Raw genomic sequence first — 23,019 nt, 5'->3', positions numbered from 1 at the left:
TAGCCATTGTGCCTCATCTGAATTTGTTTGGTCTCCCCAAGCCATAATCAATTGGGGAGTTGAATCCAGCTCCTCAGTTACACATATTCCAGCAATAAAATAAGTTGACAAAAGTTCCAGACTTTTCATAGACTATCCATAACAAAATAGAATGGTTGACTGACACTGGGCTTTTATCAGAACAAACAGTACTCAGAACATACAGTATATTGTGCTTCTATTTACTGCTCTCTGGCTTGTGTACACATATGAAAATATGTATCAAAGGTTAAGGCTTCAAAGGTTACGTTTTTTCTTTTCTATGTTATTCTTACCTGCTCAGTGCAATGGCTCTATACAGAGCGGCCCTGAACCTACTCTTCTTGGTTCCCCTGCAGGTCTAGGCTCCTCCTCTTCTATGGCGGATCAATCCTGAGCTGGGCTGTGTGTATCCATAGACACACATAAAGCACGGCTTAGCCCCATCCCCCACTCACAGGATTTGATTGACAGCAGCAGGAGCCAATGGCTCCTGCTGTTGCCTCTGTGTCCTGTGAATGCAGGGAGAGAGGAGAGAGCTTCCACAGACCGGCACACAGCTGGATCGAATGAGGACTCAGGTAGGTACTGTATTTAGGGGGGTGACTGGGACATCTTTACTTTAATGCAGGTAACAAATGTAATGGCTTTAGAAACACTTTAAGGTTAGCCAAATGTGTTGATTTCTTTTGATCACCTCCGCAGGCTACATGTGACAAATTGATTGCTTCCCCCATGCACACTAAGCAATGTGGCTATTATATCCAGACATTTGTGGGACCCGAAGCTGCCTGAACTGTGACTGCATCTGCACCCACGTGGATGTCAAAATGGAAGCAGCGGCTGTGTCCGTGCAGTCACTGCCTCCCAACTGATATGAATGGGACTGCCTGCATACAGATACATGCAACACCATTGCAGTACACCCATGTGAATGAGGGCTTAAAAAAAACACCAAAACATTACTCAGGAGATTGCCGAGACCTATTTACCATATGGTACAGCACCATGGACAGGAGAAAATGCCATTCCTATCAATGCTTGGGACCACATGATTTTTGCTATCACCTTGGATTACAGGTGAGGTGTGATTAGCTGGTTGCATGATTTGCAGAACCAGTTTATTTCACTTAAAGTGTTACTAAACCCAGGACCCTGCATTCACTATATCTGGTCTCCCATAGCACGCAGAACATGGAAGTGCATTATTTTAGTAAATATAAACTGCTAAATACCTTTTTTTCATCAGCAGTATATAGCAGTCTTGTGACTTCTATCAGTGTCTGGTTAAAGCTTGTAGGAGGAATTTTCATTCTCCTCTGATCATCCTATGAGGATGCAGGACCCCTGACCCTCTGTCTGGACAGTGCTGATTGGCCCTGTGCTGATCACATGGATCCTCCCAAGAAAAAAAAACCTCTCTAGCAATACACACCAAACTGAGCATGTGAAGTTTGCCCCCAAGGCTGTTTTATCAGGAGATGGATTGGGGACAGTGGAAGAAGTGGAGGATAAGAGGAGACAGGATCATACAGCCTTTTTACAAAATTCAGAGGATTAACCCCATAGGTTCCACAGTGAGTATAACAAGCATGCTTTACTGCATTTACAGACTGATTTTACTGTTCTGGGTTTAGTAACACTTTAATTGTTATATTGTTACTGCTGTTCTGTAAATGCAAAAAAAACTCTAAAGAATAAAAACACAGTAAAATGAGCCTTTTACCAGGAAATACACATACCTATGTACTGATGGCATGCATAAGCAATAGAAAAACTACCACATTCCTGTCGTCTATGCTTCTAATTTTTAGCCCAAATCTGACATTTTTATTTAGCTTATGGTATATGAATTCTGATTGGTTACTATGTATCTCTTGGATGAATTCAATAAGCTTGATAGTGAATGGCCAACATAATAATTTAAGAAAACCTATTCACAAGAAAAATATAGAAGCCGTCAATGCTGACTTATTCTGAAAATGCTAGATTCCTGGCTGTCATGCTAACTCTTGCTTCAATACTTTGAGTCACTAACCTGAAACAAATACAGTATGCACATAAGGACTTTTAAATAGGACTTTTCGATTCTGATTTGGCTGATAAATACTTATTCTAGGTTGCACCGATACTGGTATTGGTGCCAATGTAAATGTTTAGTATTTACTTGTACCGATACCTGAAACTGATACCTTTGTGGTGCGATTTGAGCCCATATAAAATGAACGGGCTCAAATCGCACTGCTAAGATTCACAGGAACGCTGTGCGATTCCTGTCCGAATCACATGAGGTTTCCCCCACCGCTCCTGTGTGAAACCAGGTTTATCATAGTGTCTTCAGCCTGGGTTCACACAGGAGCGGTGTGGTAAACTACATGCAATTCGCACAGGAATCACACCGCATTCCTGTGATTCTTTGCAGTGCGATTTGAGCCCTTTCGTTTTGTATCGGTAATCAATATCAGCGAGTACCTGAGCACAAGCATCGGTACTCGTACTCACCGATAAAAAAAAAATGGTATCAGTGCAGCCCTAACTTGTTTAATGTCAATGACTCAGTAAGGATTGAAGCCAGAGGGTCAACAGCCAGGCAACTGGCATTTTTTTGTAAGAGATCAGTAATGGCGGCTCTCATATTTTAGGAAACATATTGGCATATTCTGTAAGATAATGCAACCATTTCAAAGGTTCAGTAAACCAGTGTATTGTCTGGTTTAGTATGCTTCAGCGAAGCTCTGAAGAAGGGGGCTTGTCCCTTGAAACGCGTCAGTTGGTTGTTTGTGATGCACAGCTCTTCATGGCACATCTCCACATCCTGACCTCTTCTCACTTTGGCATTATACTGTATGTACAAAGCTTTTGGCCTGCAGCCAACTTGTGCGTATAATTTTGGCTTGTTTTAATTCAATAAACTTGGCTTGTTTCAATTCAATAAACTTCTTTATTATTGCACCACGCCTTTTCGCATTCTCTTTGTTTCCATATTTTATTTTCTGTAAACCACTGTATGACTCTGTCGGCACTGCTCCATTCATTGGTTAATTGACTTTTGTCGAAGGAGCCCGTGAGAAATTTTTCAGCTGCGTCCAATCAGATGCAAACTGTTTGGGTATTCTGACAGCCAGTTATTGAGGCTGTCAAAATACAATAGCTTGGCGGGGGGGGGGGGGGGGGGGGGATTTGTCTGTTGGATTCCTTTTGTTCAAATAAAATGTGTATGGCCAGCTTTGTTGTCAAAACTTTTTTGGAATGAGCATAATGTGGCCCAGTGCACAATGTGAGTTACTCAACAGGTAATAAGGTAACCGTGTTTGTGAGCACGCTGACATTATGCAAAGGCAGGTGTACCAACACATGGATTATATTATGATTTAATAGTATGCCTTAGTTACATAAGTCCTAGTGAATGTTATGAAAAACCAAAGCGGTTATTAAAATTGGAGCACGTTGTTAGCACGTGTCCGTGTCACACATCATTATACCAAGGAATCTTTTGTCTACCATCATACAGGGTTTCTCACGGCTGTAATTACCTTTTCAGGATATGAACACACCTACTTCCAAACCTTGAAAGACATACTATAGCCTCACGTTCACGTGTTCGGATGTGTGACATAAGGGTCAAGGTATTACTCATAACAAAAGTGTCTGTAAATGCAGAGTTGCAAAACAAGTCTATCCAGGATGTTACACTATATACAGTAACCTATATACCCATTAACAAGTCTGACCTCTAAACCAGGGCAAAGGTAAAGTGTCTAACTCTAGAAGGCTGGTGTCAGGTGGGCGACCCTGACGCTAACGAACCCACCGCTGGCCATTTGTCAAAGTGACCAGTGGCAGAATGGCTGCCTGTTTGTCCCTATGGAATTACTCCTTCTGTAGCTGAGGCAGCGAGAAGTCGCCCCCATCAGTAGCAACTGAGATTCCGCAGAGCAACACTCTGCATCTGGCTATAAAGACAGCGATTTCATAGAAACAGATAGGAAGCCTCATTAGCGATCCTGCCACTGGCGATTTGTCTCTAGCAGTGGAATTGCCCATCTGTGGTTACATTCACACATCTGTGATATTCATGATGTAGCTGCAAGTGTGGCCCCTCTAATGCCGTGTACACACGGTCGGACTTTTCAGCAACAAAAGTCCGACGGCCTGTCCAACAGAATTTCGACGGACTTTTGGCGGACTTCCGGAGGACTTTCTAATGAACGGACTTGCCTACAAACGATCACACAAAAGTCGACGGATTCGTACGTGATGACGTACACTGGACTAAAATAAGGAAGTTGATAGCCAGTAGCCAATAGCTGCCCTAGCGTTGGTTTTTGTCCGTCGGACTAGCATACAGACGAGCGGATTTCTGGGTCCGGCGGAGTTACGACGTAAAGATTTGAAGCATGTTCCAAATCTAAAGTCCGTCAGATTTGCGACTGGAAAAGTCCGCTGAAGGTCCGATGAAGCCCACACGCGATTGGATTGTCTGCTGGACTCGGTCCGTCGGATCCAGTCTGGTCGAAAAGTCCGACCGTGTGTACGCGGCATTAGGCTGGGTTTACCTGCACTCTACATGTGTTCGCATTCCTCTCCCTGTTATATACCAGTGGCAGCTGGTGGCTTTTATTTTGGGGGGGGGGGGGGGCGGCAAACACATACAGTTGGTCGGGTCACCCACACTACCCATCCCCCCCCCCTGCGGGCAGTGTCAGCCAGTCATCCAGCGCCGCACTTACTCCCGACTGTCCCTGATTTTGAGGGACTGTCCCTAATTTGGAGCAATGTCCCTCTGTCCCTCAATTGTCCCTCATTTTGGTCTGATCTATATAGTTGAATATAAAATGCACTTTTTATCTTTCAAAAAGTGTTTCCCAGTGCTAAACCTTTCATCCAAATTCTAAATTGGTGCATTTGTAAATTTTAAAAGCCAATATAAAGGAAAAGTAGTGGTAAAAAAATGCCTTGTGGATTTAATTAACCTTTTGTTTTGGTTAATTCTCCTTTAAGAGGGTGTGACAGGGGGCGTGTCCTATGCCTACATACGTTTGCTAGTAAGTGTCCTTCATTCCCATCTCAAAATGTTAGGAGGTATGACTTACCCCATCTAGGTTGCGGACAGGCAGTGGCTTGGGGCTTCCATCGGGTCTTCTCCTCCTCTGCATCACGGCGGGTTCCGTCGTGTGTCTCCTCCCTCCTCCTCCTAGGCGTCCAATCCGATCACCTGTCCTTTCAGCCAATCGGGTGATGGATCTCAGGATCCACTTCCTGATTGACCGGGTGGATGATCAGTGTTTCAATAGCAAACATTGGCTATTGTAACACACCTGGGTGGGCTCGGTTCGCAGTGCTCTTCGCCCCGAGCCCACCCTATTTTGAAGCCTATCAGAGCAAGCCTCTGGCTCTAATCACGTGCTTCAAAAAAAACACCCACCCGTTGGAATCCATGCATTCGGCGTCCTGTATGGGGGTCGGGCGCATGGATTGGGGGGGGGGCGACACCCGTGCACCCTTAGTGCCCGTTCACACAGGGGCGGCATGACTTGCAGGTCGCCTCATCGAGGCGACCTGCACACTACTTCAGCGGCGACTTGCGAAACGACTTCTGTATAGAAGTCAATGCAAGTCGCCTGAAGTCGCCCCAAAAATACTACAGGAACCTTTTTCTAAGTCGGAGCGACTTGCGCCGCTCCTATTAGAACGGTTCCGTAGTACAGAACGGGAGGCGACTTGTCAGGCAGATAAGTCGCCCCTGTGTGAACTGGCACTTTATGGACATGGTATATACACTCACTGGCCACTTTATTAGGTACACCTGTTCTTTTACAAAAGATTTTATTAACCTCCTTAGCGGTATTCCCAAGTGTGGCTCGGGGTGAATTTGCAGTACCAAAAGTGGTAACCCTGAGCCACACTCGGGATCGCATCGCAGGATCCAGGTACAGTTACTTACCTTGTCCCCAGGAACCTACGAAGTTTCCCCGCTGTGTGTGCGAGCCGTCCTCCGCCGGATCTACCACAGTGCCGAGCTCCGATCCCTGCGAGCATTGCGACGGACTGGATGGAGCACAGCACCAAATTCAAAAAGTAAAAAACACATTACACATACAGTATACTGTAATCTTACAGATTACATTACTGTATCAATTTATTTCACATCCCTTCTGTCCCTAGTGGTTTGTCCAGTGCCCTGCATGCAGTTTTATATTATAAATACTGTTCTTTCTGCCTGGAAACTGGAGATTGTCCATAGCAACCAAAAAGTGTCCCTTTACATGAAAAGCGGTTTTAGAGCAGCTAGAAAACAGCCATAGTAAATTAGAATCACTTGCAGAATTGAGCGATAGTGATTTGTGGGGAAAGCCATCAACAAACACTGAAAGTAATGACAGCGACAATTCTGCAACTGAGCAAATGTCAGTGTTTTCAATTTGATTACATTATTGAATAATTTTTATTATTACTATATGTTATAATTATTTATAGTTATTTATTATAATATAATTTATGATTTCGTGTTTCAAACTTTATCATACCCGGGATGTCTATTAGACTCTTGTTTGGACAGATTTAAGTGAGTTATTCCTAAGAATTACAGGCCTACAATATAAAACGCCAAATTTCCATGCGAAACATTGTACCGCTTTGAGCATCAAAAATCTGAGATAATCATACCGCCAGGGAGGTTAATATTCAATCCAACATATAAGCTCAACTATTAGATGGTTACAATGCATATTGAGCAAAACAGATCATAAAATATAAAGAAGAGTACTGAAATCCTACAAGTTCCAAGGAAGGCCTCTCGTATGAGCAATGAGTCAAACGTCATAATCCAGAATGACTTGAGAGAAATTCAGCATGCTGAAAAAATTAGGAAAATGTCCAAACACACGACCTTATGCTCAAAAAAATTGCATGAAGAGGAGAGTGCAATACAAAGATGCAATGTTGTTAGGAGCTTAACCATCCCAACCAGGGCAATGCCTGGTGGCCTAATAAATTTTAGGTACACCTGTTCAATTGCTTGGTAACACAAATTGCTAATCAGCCAATCACATGGCACCAACTCAATACATATAGGCATCTAGACGTGGTGAAGACGACCTGTTCAAGTTCAAACCAAGCAACAGAATGGGGGAGAACAAGGATTTAAAATGATTGTAAAGGCAGAAGGTTTTTTTCTCTTAATGCATTCTATGCATTAAGAGAAAAATCCTTCTGTGTGCAGCAGCCTGCCTCAGCCCCTCTAATACTTACCTGAGCCCCATCCAGATCCAGAGAGGTCCACAAGTGCCTTGGCCGTCTGGGACTCTCCCTCCTGATTGGCTGAGACACAGCAGCGGTGCCATTGGCTCCCGTTGCTGTTAATCAAACTCAGTTAGCCAATCAGGAGAGAGAGGGGGCAGGGCCAAACTGCGGCTCCGTGTCTGAATGGATACACAGAGCCGCAGCTCGGGTGCCCCCATAGCAGGCTGCTGGCTGTGGGTGCCCTCAACAGGAGGGAGGGGCCAGAAGCTCCAGCCAGGGACCCGAGAAAAAATGCAAAACCATTACACAGAGCGGGTACATGTTTGTTAATTTAATAGAAAAAGAAATAGACTTGACAATCACTTTAAGTGGCTTTGAACGTGGCATGGTTGTTGGTGCCAGACAGGCTGGTCTGAGTATTTAAAAATTTGCTGATCTACTGGGCATTTCATGCACAACCATCTTTAGGATTTACAGAGAATGGCCCGAAAAAGAGAAAATATCCAGTTGTGTGGAGAAAAATGCCTTGTTGATGTCAGAGGTCAGAGGAGAATGGGCAGACTGGTTTGAGATGATAGAAAGGCAACAGTAACTCAAATAACCACTCGTTACAACCAAGGTATGCAGAATACCATCTCTGAACGCACAACACAGTGAACCTTGAAGAAGATGGGCTACAGCAGCAAAACACCACACCGGGTACCTCTCCTGTCAGCTAAGAACGGGAAACTGAGGCTACGATTCACACAGACTCACCAAAATTGGACAATAGAAGATTGGAAAAATGTTGCCTGGTCTGATGAGTCTCGATTTCAACTGCAACATTCAGATGGTAGGCTCAGAATTTGGCATAAACAACATGAAAGTATGGATCCATCCTGCCTTGTATCAACGGTTCAGCCTGGTGGTGGGGGTGTAATGGTGTGGGGGATATTTTCTTGGCACACATTGGGCCCCTTTGTATCAATTGAGCATTGTTTAAACACCATGGCCTACCCGAGTATTGTTACTGACCATGTCCATCCCTTTATGACTACAGTGTACTCATCTTCTGATGGCTCCTTCCAGCAGGATAATGCACCATGTCACAAAGCTCAAATCATCTCACCACTGCTTTCTTGAACATTACAATGAGGTCACTGTACTCCAATGGCCTCCACAGTCACCAGATCTCAATCCAATAGAGCAGTGGTCATCAACCCTGTCCTCAGGGCTCACTAACAGTCCAGGTTTTATGTATTACCTTGGGGAGATGCAGACTAGATTACTGCAATCACTGAGCAGCCAATGATATCACATGTGATGTATTTCAGTTATCTTGCAAACCTGGCCTGTTAGTGGGCCCTGAGGACAGGGTTGATGACCACTGCAGTAGAGCCCCTTTGGGATGTGGTGGATTGGGAGATTTGCATCATGGATGTGCAGCCAACAAATCTGCAGCAACTGTGTGATGCTATCATGTCAATATGGACCAAAACCTCTGAGGAATGTTTCCAACACCTTGTTGAATCTATGCCACGAAGAATGAAGACAGTTCTGAAGGCAAAAGGGGGACTAGCAAGATGTACCTAATAAAGTGGCCGGTGAGTGTACATTATGTTGGAAACAAACGTATGCCTTGTTTACACGAGCTGCCCTCTGAAGAGCGATCTGCATTCAGATCGCTCTTCAGAGAGCATTTGGCAGGAGGGGAGGAGGATTTGTATCACACAGTAGCGCCCGCCAAACATGACAGGGGGTATAATTCCTACCGCAGCCACGAATCAAAGCATTGCAGCCACGGCAGTGTAAACAAGCCCTTAGCATCAAAAGCTGGTGTTTCAGAAGCCTCTCTAACGCCTGTCAATGTTCTGTGTCATTTAGGTGCATTGCAGCAAACAGTGTTGTTCACATGGCCGCGTTTGCTTCACTTCACCTTGCGTGGCACCAAAATCTATCCATCTCGTAGCGTTTAGCTTTACTGCTCTCCATACACCTCCATTCATGTCAACGTAAAAGTGCTGCAAATGCACCAGAAAAGCCCCTTTGGCATTTACAGTGATGTGTTAAGAAAGTGTTTACTAGCCGAGATGATAGTACAAGAATCCATAGAATAGCAAACAAACAGAGGAGGCAACTGGAAAGCACAAGTTAGCTTGATGCAGACGCTTCTAAAACACGTGTAAAATGCACAAACAATGCACCTTAACGTGATAGGCATGTTAATGGGCATCCATGGTATCGAAAATATCAAAGCATGTATAATAGAGCCCTTACTTTACTTAGGGCTATTTTACATTTCCATGTTTTGGCTTGATGGCAGGGCCTGATTTAAATCTCAGGAGTAAGGATGAGCTCCGGCGTGTTCGCACACTCCGCGTGCCGAGCCCGCCAGGAAGTCGGCACGGCGCTAATCACAGGCAGATAGACATTTCCCGATCTATGCAGCCGCACATCAGGAAAATGTCTCACTGCCTGTGATTAGCGCAGCGTCATGCCGACTTCCTGGCGGGATCGGCACGTGGTGCGTGCGAACACGCCGGAGCTCATCCTTACTCAGGAGCCTATAGGCAGAGAATTCTGAAGCACCCCTCCCGCCCAATTCCCCACAAATCACACCTCCTAGCAGTGGCGTAGCGTGGGTTGTCAGCACCCGGGGCAAGGCAAGTGATTTGCGCCCCCCAAACTGCGGACATTTAGCGCTCCCCGAGTCCCTTCAAATACAATAGTACTGACCTACCTGATTCCTATACTGACCATTACACTGAGAACTACACTGTCCACTACACTACATTGTCCACTACACTGACCACTATACTGTCCACTACACTACACTGTCCACTATACTGACCACCATACTACACTGACCACCATACTACACTGTCCACTATACTACACTACACTGACCACCATACTACACTACACTGACCACCATACTACACTACACTGACCACCATACTACACTGTCCACCATACTACACTACACTGACCACCATACTACACTGTCCACTATACTACACTGTCCACTACACTACACTGTCCACCATACTACACTACACTGACCACCATACTACACTGTCCACTATACTACACTGTCCACTACACTACCCTACACTGACCACCATACTACACTGTCCACTATACTACACTGACCACCATACTACACTACACTGACCACCATACTACACTGACCACCATACTACACTACCCTACACTGACCACTATACTACCCTACACTGACCACTATACTACACTATACTGTCCACTAAACTACACTGACCACCATACTACACTACACTGACCACCATACTACACTGACCACCATACTACACTGACCACCATACTACACTGTCCACTACACTACACTGACCACTATACTACCCTACACTGACCACCATACTACACTGTCCACTATACTACACTGACCACCATACTACACTACACTGACCACCATACTACACTACACTGACCACCATACTACACTACCCTACACTGACCACTATACTACCCTACACTGACCACTATACTACACTGTCCACTATACTACACTATACTGTCCACTATACTACACTACACTGTCCACCATACTACACTGTCCACTACACTGACCACCATACCATACTACACTACACTGACCACCATACTACACTACACTGACCACCATACTACACTACACTGACCACCATACTACATTATACTGTCCACCATACTACATTATACTGTCCACCATACTACACTGTCCACCATACTACACTGTCCACCATACTACACTATACTGACCACCATACTACACTGACCACCATACTACACTACACTGACCACCATACTACACTGACCACTATACTACACTACACTGACCACCATACTACACTACACTGACCACTATACTGACCACCATACTACACTGTCCACTATACTACACTGACCTCCATACTAAACTACACTACACTAACCACTATACTATACTATACTACACTAACCACTATACTGACCACCATACTACACTGTCTGTTATACTACACTGTCCACCATACTACACTGTCCACCATACTACATTATACTGACCACCATACTACACTGTCCACTATACTACACTGACCACCATACTACACTACACTGACCGCCATACTACACTACACTGACCGCCATACTACACTACACTGACCGCCATACTACACTACACTGACCGCCATACTACACTGACCACCATACAACACTACACTACACTGACCACCATACTACACTACACTGACCGCCATACTACACTACACTGACCGCCATACTACACTGACCACCATACTACACTAACCACCATACTACACTAACCACCATACTACACTAACCACCATACTACACTGACCACCATACTACACTGACCACCATACTACATTATATTGACCACCATACTACACTGTACACTAGCACTGACCACCATACTGTCCACTACACTATACTGACCACTATACTGTCCACTACACTAAACACCATACTAACCACTATACTACACTGACCTCCATACTAAACTACACTATACTGACCACCATACTACACTGTCCACTATACAATACTGTCCACTACACTGACCTCCATACTAAACTACACTATACTGACCACTATACTACACTACACTACACTGCCCCCCATACAGACCACTACACTACACTGACCTCCATACTAAACTACACTGTCCTGCCTACAGTCTCTCTCTCTCTCTCTCGCCCCCCCCCCACCAGTAACAAGACTCTCACTCACCTTCTTATCTTGCCTGCATCGATCCAGAGGAGGAGAAGAAGGAGAAGGAGAAGGAGAAGACAGCGGTGACTCAAATTCTTCTCTCCCCTGCGCTCTGGCTGCAGCCATGTTCAGTATCCGGCGCCCTGTGATTGGGCGTATGAGGGGTCATGTGCGGAGGCGGGACTTCAGGAGCGATCTAGGACAGGCCAGCCCAACGCCTCACAGGGCGCCGGCCAACGCCTCACATGACCCCCATACGCCCAATCACAGGGCGCCGGCCAACGCCTCACATGACCCCCATACGCCCAATCACAGGGCGCCGGCCACTTAACATGGCGGCCGGGCCGGGGACACAGGATCGCGAAATTAGGAGGAGGCAGCCAGTGACACATACTGGCGCCCCCCTAAATGTCGCGCCTGGGGCCACGGCACCCCCTGCACCCCCCACGATACGCCACTGCCTCCTAGCACACATCCTCTTTTCTTCCAAATCCCCCCTCCTAGCATAAATTCTCCCCACAAATCCCCCCTCCTAGCATAAATTCTCCCCACAAATCCCCCCTCCGTGCACAAATTTCCTCCCACAAATCCCCACTCCTAGCATAAATCCTCTTTCCTGGCCCACCTCACGTCAGCACACAACGGGTTAACACCTCCTCCGGAGCCCCACATGACCACCTGTATCTAGCTCAATAAAAGACAGCCCGTCCCCCAACTAGGATGTTCTTCTTTTTTGGTCTGCTCCAGGCCACCTGTTGATTGCAGTTGGTAAGTCATTTGTTTGCTGCACCCCCCCCCCCCCCCCGCCACCGAACCTACCCCTCCATGTTCAGCCTCTCATGGAGTTGGAAGACCCTGAATGCTGAAGGTAAATCTTTCTAAAAACTGGGTGCCTTGTGCCAAGGCCGCGGGCAAAATTATGCTTAAAGTGGTGTTCCACCCACTTTTACAACTCTTCAGCATCCTTCACTAAACTGTGCACTGTAAACGAATTGGATATTTTTTTTTTTTTTTTCTCAGCACTCACTGTATATCTGCTGTATTCATTTTTCACTTCCTCCTCCCTGGCCGTGGCCCATCGCATCATTTCCTGTTTGCAATGCCTTCATTGAAGGGGCAGCAACTTCCTCTGACACTGCTGTTGCTATGGAAACCTGACTTGAAACCTATTACACTGCTTGTGCTGCACTGAGCAAGTGCGAGATCTGCAAGGATGAGATCCAGGAAGAAATACAGTCTGGCTTCAGATGCCCACACTTAAGATGGCCACGGCCTGCTGTAAGTTTATAAAATAACAAACTACTGCTATAAACTAACAAAACAGACCTTAGTTTACAGACTAACTTTACTAGAATACATTAAGCTTGTGTATAGGGGTATTTTTATTTAAAAAGTATAATTTCGAACGGAACACCACTTTAAACAGCATTGATATTGTACAGGTGTGGTATTATAAGAGCTCTGCAATGTCATCATTGCCTCTCCCTTTTGTTTTTTTTTTTCTCCTGTCTTTATATGCAGTATACACCGCACTGCTCTCCTGCCTTTATCGTCAGTCTGAGAGCGGCTGTGAATGGTGTCACAGGGGGCAGGGAGATGGGTAGCACAGGATGGGAACCGCCAGACGCCTTGCAATGGTGTAAATCAGTGGTTCTCAACTCCGGTCCTCAGGGCCCACCAACAGGCCCGGTTTGCAAGATAACTGAAATACATCACAGGTGATATCATTTGCTGCTCAGTGATTGCAGTATTCTAGTCTGCATCTCCCCAAGGTAATACTTAAAATCTGGTCTGTTGGTGGGTCCTAAGGACTGGAGTTGAGAACCACTGGTGTAAATGATTTTGGAGGTCTGCAGTTGGGAGGGCTTCTCTCCCTCTCTCTCTGCAGTCCTGCCAGGTAAAGGACTTACCTCAGATTCTGACTGGGTCTCCTGCCTGTCTTTGGATGTGCTGTCCTGGCTCCCTTGCTATGCTGCGTACTTCTGTGGGTTTGACAGTCTGACTGGTTTTTGTCTCGGACTCTGTGTTCGCTGTCTGCCTTGTGGAAATGCTGCCTGAAGCTCACCTGCTGATGCTTTGAAGTGAGTAGATGAAGGCAGATGGGTCTTTGAGACAGGGATCCATGTTTTTTGGCGAGAGGTAATATGCTTTTCTCCATATATTTTGTGCAAATATGAGCTTGCCACGCCTGTTAGTGGCATGGAAGATTAGCAAAGGTAGGAGGGGGCGGTGTGGTTCTTAAGAGTGCCCAATGAAAATATGCAAATTAAGGTGTTTTGTATTATTTTAGGAGCAGAGACCCTGAACGCAAAGCTCCAAAAAACATAAGACCCACCAACGATCACAGGATGACGACACCAGGTTGTCACATTCATTAAATATGTGGTCAATACACTCTAAAGGAGTTTTTCCACTTACCTTATGAAGGGACAGAATCAAGGAAATTGGCACATGCGTTTATGCCAGCATGATAGAAGATGCCTTGCCAAGCTCATTTTCATTGCATTTTTGGGCCTGCATGCAGTCTGCAGTGGCAGAGCAATGAAATTGCACAGGTTGTCTCACAAAGGATGTGGTTGTGCAAAATTCTAAGACCTATTAAAGCGGCTCTAGCAGAAAGTATGCTGCAAATCCACGCCACAAGCAACACCCATAACGACAGAGCATAAATCGCTCATTCATGAAGGATGATCTTTTCCCATAATGGCAGAACGTAAATCGCACATGATGGAGGATGGTCTTTTCCCATAATGGCAGAGCTTAAATCTCTTGTTGATGAAGGATGACCAAGACCTCGTTAGAAGAATTTGCAGTAACAGGTTCTCTGAACTTTATCCAAATAGGATGGCTGATGTATGTTTATGCATTGCACTTCCAGGAGTGGATGCTGCCCTCTAGTGTCTGGGACAGTAAGTGTCTTTGCCTTTTTTATAACTTGGTTGTCTTCAGAGATCCTATGGATGACCTGTTCACACCAGATGCAGTCCAGTGCGTTTTTATTCTTTTTCTGCATCAAGAATGCATGGACAGTGTCTAACTTTGATTCCAATTACTTAGCTCACACCAGTACAGCACATTCTAGTGCAGTCAACAAAAGTAGAATGTTGCATTGTTTCTGTATTTTATTTTATTTTATTTATTTCAGGTACTTATATAGCGCCGTCAATTTACGCAGCGCTTTACATATACATTGTACATTCACGTCAGTCCCTACCCTCAAGGAGCTTACAATCTAAGGTCCCTAACTCACATTCATACATACTAGGGACAATTTAGACAGGATCCAATTAACCTACCAGCATGTCTTTGGAGAGTGGGAGGAAACCGGAGTACCCAGAGGAAACCCACGCAGGCACAGGGAGAACATGCAAACTCCAGGCAGGTAGTGTCGTGGTTGGGATTCGAACCAGTGACCCTTCTTACTGCTAGGCGAGAGTGCTACCCACTACACCACTGTGCCGCCCCGTATGAAACACAAGCCCCAACAGGTCATGTTTTCAGGATTTCCCTCAGATGAAACAGCTGTGGTAATGACTAAGGCAGTGAAACTGATCAAATCACCTGGGCAAACTAATGGAAAGCCTGAAAACATGACCTGTTGGGGCGCCTTGAGGACTGGAGTTGAGAAACCCTGGGTTATGCCACTGGAGGGCAGGCGGAACTTCTACACAAGCCTTTGACATTTCCTATAATGGGAGGTTATTGTTTGGCCAAACACTGAACAATGCGATTAAGTGAATGACAGGAGGAAAAGTCTGGATGGTGGCCACAGACTAGTAAGAGGAAGCCGCCATCCTTCACGCAAGCCTACTGAACTTCAGAAGGTGCAGGAGGCCAAACCTTATAGGACAGGCTGCAGATTTAACAGATCACAGTGGAGGTGTCCTCAAAGTTACTTTTGACATGAAATTAATGCCGCGTACACACGGTCGGACTTTTCGTCTACAAAAGTCCAACGGACGCTGACGGACTAAAGCTGGCTGGTAATCCGATCGTGTGTGGGCTTCTCCGGACTTTCAACGGACTTTTTTAGCCTCAAATCCGACGGACTTTAGATTTGAAACATGCTTCAAATCTTTACGTCGTAACTACGACGGACCCCGAAGTCCGCTCGTCTGTATGCTAGTCCGACGGACAAAAAAACGACGCATGCTCATAAGCAAAAACTAAACGGAAGCACTCGGTCTAGTAAAACTAGTGTTCGTATTGTAGGTAGCACATTCATCACGCTGCCAAATCTGTGATCGTTGAATGCAGCGCATTTTATTTCTTCTTTACGAATGCTCTAAAGAACGAAGGTGTTTTGCTGTTCATAATCAGAGTTCTCCCAAACTGATTTCTGGATTCTTTTTCTCTTTGATCTCATGAATGATATAGTATGCATTTTAAAAACAATGTTTCCATACTAATAATACTTTTTCCCCTTTTTTTTTTTTTTTAGGTTTGTAAAGTTACCACAAAGAACCCATTATTCTATTTTTTTTTTTATAGTGATTATTTTTTAGTTTTTAGATAAAGTTAACCCAAAGCACCGTTTTTGGTTATGTAAATTTTTTTATTTTCAAGACTTACCACTTGAACATTATTAACATTAGTAATGTATTTTTGGTGTGTTTTTTTCAAACTCAATGAAATTGTTGTCCCTTGTTAATTTAACATTGTGTGTAAAATCAATGATTTAAAAGAAAACACATAAAGTCTTTTGCTAAACTCAAAAAAGATCCATTTATTCATGGTCAAAATAAAATAAAGAGGAAGTCAACGCTGGCAAAAGTCGGTGTACAAGAAAATTGGGATCTTGCGGAGTCCATATAAGAGGGAGCACAATCTGGTCCAAGAATCCCAGAGATCAACAGCACCAGCAGATGATCTAGATGTCCCCAGACTGTGGTCCTACAACAGCCTGCGTCTTCTGTCAGACCAGACTGAACCCAGGTCATCACTTTCTTCTCTTCCCTGCAGCCTTTCCTCCACGCTGCCCTGCAGCCTTCCCTGTAGCCTTCTTTGGAGGCTGTGGCTGTGGTGTTTCAGTTGTGGCAGGAGGAGGAGGAGGAGGAGGAGGAGGAGGAGGAGGAGGGGGGGCTGCCTCATGTAGTTGGGTGTTTTGTGTTAGCGTGCCCTGCAGCCCCTTATGGATTGTTTCCCCAAATAGGCGCTCACAAATGAGGCGCTGCTCCCAATCCATCTGAAGAAGCCTGCTGGCTAAGTAGCAGCCATAGGATTCTTCCGCTTCGGGGGGGCTCCTTAAAAAACGGGTGGCCTCTTGCATGAGGCGCAGGGATGCGTCCTGTGTGACCATCCCCTTCCTGGCCCTTTTTTTGGGAAGGTGGAGGGGAGGCACTTGGGATTCAGTCAGGCTCCTACTGGGCCCAGCCACCTCACTTGGCCCAGCCACCTCACTTGGCCCAGCCACCTCACTGGGAGCAGCCACCTCACTGGGAGCAGCCACCTCCTGCCTGACACTGGGCCCAGCCTCCTCCAGGATGATGGTGAATCCGGCCTCCTCCAGGCTGTCCATGGGCCCGGTCTCCTCCTGCCTGCCACTTTCCCCACATTCCTCCTGGATGGACTCATCCTGTGTATAAAAAAAGGACAATAGTTTTAGTATATTTTTTTGGGTTCATCAATGACACACAGTTTGCTTCTCATGAATAGCAAATTCAATGTGAATACATCTCTTTAATAAAAGAGTCTAATCAGACACCCTAATTATTTCAAGCAGGTGCCAAACATATTTAGCCACTACTGTCAATTGATATGTATACACAATTTTGAGTGCAAAATTATTTTAGACAATTATAACATCCAGTTAACATCATTAATATTAGTACAGTAAATATTTGTTAAAATAATTTACCTGACTCCAGATGGTCATATCTGGTTCATCCAGGATGGAAGACCCAGCTTGCTCCTCATCAGCCTCTGCTGGGGTGGAGGGAAGGGTGGAGGGAAGGGTGGAGGGAAGGGTTGAAAGTGATGGCCTGGCTTCATTCTGGTCATCAAGAAAACGGAGTTGATTGTAGTACCACAGCCTGGGTACATAAACATCATCTGCTGATGCTCCTGATCTCCTTGATTCCTGGATCTTCTTATGCTCCCTCTTATACATGTTCCTCAAGACCCCAATTTTCTTGAGCAATGTCTCCATTGTTGCTTCCGGGATGGTCGCCTGGACAAAGGACAGAAGTCTCTCCAGCGTTGACTTCCTCACATGCTTTGCATAATACTGAGGGTGTTTCACCTCCCACAAATTCCTCATCTCTCGATATTTAGAAATAAAAGCTGTAAGGAACTCTGGATCCTTAAATAGGGGATTCATTATATCTGGAAAAGATGAAGTCACAAGACAAAAAACACTTTTATTATAGGTTTCTGCTAACCCCTCATCATCTTCTCCCTATGTAGGCCTCATCAATCTATCAAGCCATATAGGCCGCTTGCTACAAAGTCATGACCATAAAACCCAAAAAAAAAATATATCTAAAATTACCTTCGTTTTGTAACGTCCTGGTCCACTATCACCTACGCACAGAACGTACGTACGACACGTGCGCAAGGGCCCTCTTTACACACTACGCATGTGTGAAACTCCGCCTGCGTCGCCCGCCCCTGACGTTCGAAATTAACTCATGTTCTCCGCCCCCTAATTCGACGCACAGAACGTACGTACGACACGTGCGCAAGGGCCCTCTTTACACACTACGCATGTGTGAAACTCCGCCTGCGTCGCCCGCCCCTGACGTTTGAAATTAACTCATGTTCTCCGCCCCCTAATTCGACGCACAGAACGTACGTACGACACGTGCGCAAGGGCCCTCTTTACACACTACGCATGTGTGAAACTCCGCCTGCGTCGCCCGCCCCTGACATTCGATTTTAACTCATGTTCTCCGCCCATTTTTTGTTACAACGCGTAGTGGAGTAAATAATGGCGGAGACACCTGACATGTTGACGACCTCAGGTAGTGGAGACAGCCCGGAGGCTGGAACGTCAACAAAATCTGTGAGGCCTAGATTTAAGGCCTCTAATATGAGTTTTAAAGAGATGGTGGAGATGGTGGCCATTCTTCACAAAGACGACTATGATGGGAAGTATGGGCCGTACGCACGGCCAAATTTGCGCAAGGCCAAAATAATGGCGAAGGTCGTGGACACTTTGCAGGCAACTTTTGGGGTCCAGCGCTCCAAGGATCAACTTCGAAAAAGATGGTCTGACCTGAAACTCAGGGAGCCGGATCAATACAGACGTATCCGGAAAGTTCTTAAAAAAAGTAAGTACTTGTCGTGTTTTTCTCTTGTGTTTATTACCTTGTATACTGCTCCATGTGCTTTTCCTTCCTATACGATTTTTTTGTTCATCGTTTTAAACGATCTTTTAATAAACCTCGTTACATATCTATAGATAGATCTATATATATATATATATATCTATATATATAGATATATATATATATATATATATATAGATCTATATATATATAGATAGATAGATAGAGAGAGAGAGAGAGAGAGAGAGAGAGAGAGAGAGAGAGAGAGAGAGAGAGAGAGATATATATATATATATATATAGAGGGAGAGAAATATAGAGATAGGTAGATAGATAGATATAGAAATGTAAAACATTCTTTTTGAATATTTTAAGTTATCTTTTTTTTTTTCTTTACATTTAGTTAGATATTTATAGATTTTGTTCCAGATATAGAGAGAGAGAGAGATCAAAAGATTATTAACTATATTTTGAGACATTGATATCTAGATATCTATCTATCCGATATGTCTTTATAATTTTAAATATTGAGGTAAAATAGGAACTCTACACAAACCACTTCACTACAAATGTTGGAAAATTACTATGTACTAAAATATCTGTGTGCTAAGTAGATTAAATAATTTTTTGTTTCACATAGGGGAAAAATCACTCAGCCAAAAAGAAGACAGTCCACCCCAAGCCAAACATGATTGGGAAATCAGCCCAAGTCCCACTGAGGATGTGGAGGAAGGAGAGGTGGGCGACATGGGCACCCCACCAGGTGAGTGTCTGACACACCAGCTTACGGTAATCTATGCATGGCTGCCTTTTGTTTAATGTAATTTTTCTACTCTATTTTAGGGGATCTTGTTGTGCTTGATTCAAGCAACAGTGCCACCCCCGAGGATGTGGAGGAATTATGCTACATGGGCACCCCACCAGGTCAGTGTCTGAGACAACAACTTTATTATGGTAAGGTAAACTATGTATGTGTGCATATTTCTAAAGACATTTTTTGGTTTCATTCCATTTTAGGTACAAGAAGTGACTATTTCACCTCAGAAAGTGCCCAACGGCTAATTGGTCAAATAATGGCCTGGAATAAGGACATGGATGAAATGCGTAATCGGCTGGATCGTATGCAGCAGGAAATGAAGGACACGATTGATGTTTTGGGTCGAATCTAAATGCCCTTTTTGAAACCCCAAAACATCAATCATGTCCTTCATTTCCTGTTTTGCTGACCCCATTCTGGGCCTTTTCTTTATTTTTTTGGCTGAACATAAATGGCTGTTTAACCTAATTTAAAAAAGGAGGGCTGTTTCTCGAAAATACATAAAAAATCCACAAAAAAATAAAACTTGATTTTCTCAAAAACCAAAAAAAAAAAAAAAAAACTTGATTTTAAAAAACCAAAAATAACAAAACTTGATTTTAAAAAACCAAAAAAAAATAAAAAACTTGATTTTCAAAAAAACAAAAAAAATAAAACTTGATTTTAAAAAACAAAAAAAAAAAAAAAAACTTGATTTTCAAAAAAACAAAAAAAATAACAAAACTTGATTTTAAAAAACCAAAAAAAAAAAAAAAAACTTGATTTTCCAAAAAAACAAAAAAAAAAAAAAAAAAAGCCTGTTTGCGAAAATCAAAAAGCCAAAAAATATTTTTTTGTGGATTAGGTAGAAATATTTAAATATAATTATATTTTTCTACATTATTAAGATATCATTATATTTTTGTCTATGAACATTTTATACTAAATGCAGAACTGAATGCATAACAACCATTAATAAAAACATCTCCTTATAGGAATTAAATAAATGTGTGGTTTGTTATTTCAAGGCTCAGTATCAGTTTGGTTATAATTGTAAAAAAGTTGTTTACAGTGGCAATGGAGCTTATTTAGACATTTAAAATTAAAATACAGTTGGCACTACAACTGCTCGACCATAACCTAGGAGACAGCCCAAAAGAAAGGCAAGCAATAAATATAATGCAAGATTTCATCATATTTTTTTTATTGTAAAAAGTTAAATATCCTGGCCCATTGCAATGGCCCCCCTACCCATAAAATAATTAACATATTGCTGTCTAACTTGACGTTCACTTTGGGGGGCTAAGCCAGTACGGACAGTATCCAGGCCCGTAAGGTTGGCATCTATTTGTCCGGCCTCAGGCCCAACTGTGCCTATATAATTCTGAGAATGTTTGTTTAAAAAGTTGTGCAGAATGCAGCACGATAAAATGATAAAATTAAGTTTGTATTCCGCCAAATTAATGGCTGTTTGAAACAGGCGGAACCGGCTGGCCAGAATTCCAAACGCATTCTCAACCACTCTTCTAGCTCTGGCCAGCCGGAAATTAAAAACCCTCCTCTCCGGGGTGAGGGTTCTTTGGGGGAATGGCCTCATGAGGTGCTTGCTGAGAGCGAAGGCTTCATCGGCAATGAAGACAAAGGGGAGTCCTTCCACGTTATCCGCATCAGGTGGCAATCCCAGGCCACCACTCTGGAGACGCTGGCAGAACTCCGTCTGGGCAAATACTCCTCCATCCGACATCCGGCCATTCTTCCCCACGTCCACATATAAAAAATCATAGTGTGCCGACACCACCGCCATTAAAACAATACTGTGGAACCCCTTATAATTAAAATAGTATGATCCCGAATGGGGTGGTGGCACAATGTGGACATGTTTCCCATCTATAGCCCCTCCACAATTGGGAAAGTCCCAACGGCTGGCAAAATGGGATGCCACAGTCTGCCATTCCTGTGGCGTTGAAGGAAACTGGGGAATCAAACAAGAAAACCAAAATCAATTAAATTGGAAGCTAACATTGCAAGAAAATTAGACAATTAAAAACATTATTCCCCAGCATCAGTATAACATTCAATAATTTAATTCTTCTGGAATAACTAATATGGAAAGGCACACTTATCAGATTGCTCACCCCCCTCTGATGGAACATTGATTACATTTTAGGGGGTTGTGAAATCCCTAAAAAAGATTACTTTTAGGACACGCAGGAATTTAGGGACTAAAAAGGCTACAAGACTGCAGTTGTCGCACTCTGCAGGTGCAGTTGCTAACCAGCTTACAGTAAATGAGGTAATGTAAAAAGGCATTCATGTTGCAAGGAGTACACAATCACATGCAAGGGCAATTAATGAAAACACTTTGAGGCTTGCATATGATTTGATGATGGAAATCAGCAGAGCTTCTGCTCATTTACTAAAGCACTGGAACAAATGCACCTGTAGAGTGCACATGCATTTTGCAAAGTGCAACATATATTTGCTTTAGACAAATCAACACCACAGAACATTCAAGCTAATTTTTACGAGGGTGGGGGGGGGGTTGTGAAATCTAGATAATTGCTATTTAGCAGCACACTATTTGGAGTGAGTTTAGGTGGGGGGGGGGGGGGGGTTGGGAAATCTAGCTAATTGCTAATTATAAGCACACTAAATACACTCAAACAAAATACATTCAAAATGAGTAGACTAGGTGGATATGTTCCCATCACTTCATGCTGGGGAGGTTATTGAAGGAAAATATACATGCATGACAAAAAATAACAGGAAAAAAATCCAGCATGTGTGAGGATAAAAAGGGGACATTCACACTATATTGCAATGATGGTAAGTAGTGTTTGAAGCAAGAAATACATTACATTATCAAAGATTACATAAAAGAACATGTGATGCTAATAAAAGAAAAATATCTTACCTTAATATAGTCCTTCTGCAGGACCTGGATGATGGCAGAACAGGTCTCTGGGATAATGATCCCCAGAGC

Source organism: Aquarana catesbeiana, linkage group LG12 (assembly GCF_042186555.1).
Source record: "Aquarana catesbeiana isolate 2022-GZ linkage group LG12, ASM4218655v1, whole genome shotgun sequence".
Classification (NCBI taxonomy): domain Eukaryota; kingdom Metazoa; phylum Chordata; class Amphibia; order Anura; family Ranidae; genus Aquarana; species Aquarana catesbeiana.
This window is presented reverse-complemented; position numbering follows the sequence as displayed.